Source organism: Piliocolobus tephrosceles, chromosome 9 (assembly GCF_002776525.5).
Source record: "Piliocolobus tephrosceles isolate RC106 chromosome 9, ASM277652v3, whole genome shotgun sequence".
Taxonomy (NCBI): Eukaryota; Metazoa; Chordata; class Mammalia; order Primates; family Cercopithecidae; genus Piliocolobus; species Piliocolobus tephrosceles.
The window spans coordinates 69,329,720-69,331,624 of NC_045442.1; positions in this window are offsets into that span (position 1 = coordinate 69,329,720).

Sequence of the window (1,905 nt, forward strand, 5' to 3'; positions counted from 1 at the left end):
CCCAGAGGTGGACTTTAAACATAGCTACGGAGGTTGGGATGAGATCAGGGCAATTAGAAAGAGGGCAAAGGTTAGGGAGTGGGAGGGCCAGGGAGAGAGAACTCTTCAAAGTGGATTCTGCCACCCTGGAGGAGGGAGATGTTGACCAACTTCGAGGACACAGAAACGGTGAAGCATTCAGAGTTCTACCCCCACCAGCCTGTTAACCTATTGATCAGTTACAAGTGTGGCTCTTCAGGGCCAGCTTCTTGGTAGAAGAGCTTGCCTGAAGGTCCTAGCCGCACCCCTCAGCCAGCTACCGACACAGTCTCCAAGGAGAGTCAGGAGGATGTGTAAAGGGCTCATGAAAGCCCCAGTGATAGGGATTAATAGTCACTTTACCAAGGGTCACAATATTGTCAGAGTTTGTACCAAGTGTGTGTTAAGTAGAAGTTCAGATGTGAGACCCCAGCTTCTGCTTTGGAACCCACCTGGCTCTCAGACCCATAAATCCTCTAATTTGGCAGAGCTCCCAGATGCAGCCATCTGAGTGCAGGGACAGTTTTGCTTCTATTTACAGCAGTGTCTCTGTTTACACTCAGCAATACTGAATCGTAAGACAAGATCTACAGATGGCCCAAGGACGATTCTGGGGGCACTCTGCTCTCCTGCTGGTGTTTTTCCTTTGAGTTACTTAAAAGTCAGAGGGTTTATCAAATAGTGTATTTGACAGTTTAGGCTTTTAAGACTGTTGACTGAAGTCTAGTGTTTTGGCATCATTTTCAGTTTAGACTCTGCTTTTAGTCGTGTGAAGAAATGCCATCTATAAAATCACTAGTCTAGGGCCAGGCATGGTGGTGCATGCCTGTAATCCCAGCATTCTGGGAGGCCGAGGCATGTGGATCACCTGAGTTCAGGAGTTTGAGACCAGCCTGGCCAACATGGCGAAACCCTGTCTCTACTAAAAATACAAAAATTAGCCGGGCGAGGTAGTGGCTGCCTGTAATCCCAGCTTCTAGGAAGGCTAAGGCAGGAGAATCGCTTGAACCCAGGAGGCGGAGGTTGCAGTGAGCCAAAAACACGCCATTGCACTCCAGCATAGGCGACAAGAGCAAAACTCTATCTCAAAATAATAATAATAATAAAATAATCACCAGTCTATAAAAATGATACCTTTATGGACCACATGAATCATTTAGCTCCTCTCTCAAATGTTGGTCTGGAAAGCCCCATGGAAAATAATGAATTAAATGAATTAATTTCTTCATTTCCAGTAAATGTGTTTGGCTAAAGAGTCAGACTCCAGGAAGGGCAGTGGTTAAAAATTATTCACAGTCACAACAATGCCACCCAATATTTTAAAGCATCTATACTTTTTCAAACCACTTTCATACATACACACATACACAGAGAGACACAGAGACATACATATGCACAAATGTTCACGCAGGGTAAATATTCCCATTTGGGAGGTGAGAAAACTGGTGCAGAGGGTAAGTGACTTGATCAAAGCTGGACAGGCTATCAATGGGTAAGCTGGCACCAGGGCCAGCTACATAATTTGTGGGGCTTCGCCAAAACAAAACTGCAAATACAGAGCTCCTTTTCCAAAAGCAGAGGAACGTGCCATTAAAATACTAACTATAGGCTGGGCATGGTGGCTCACACCTGTAATCCCAGCACTCTGGAAGGCCGAGGCAGGTGAATTGTCTGAGGTCAGGGGTTCGAGACCAGTCTGGCCAACATGGTGAAACCCTGTCTCTATTAAAAATACAAAAAGATTAGCCAGGCGTGGTGGTGTGCGCCTGTAATCCCAGCTACTTAGGGAGCTGAGGCAGGGGAATTGCTTGAACCGAGGAAGTAGAGGTTGCAGTGAGCCAAGATCATGCCACTGCACTCAAGCCTGGGTGACAGAGTAAGACCCTG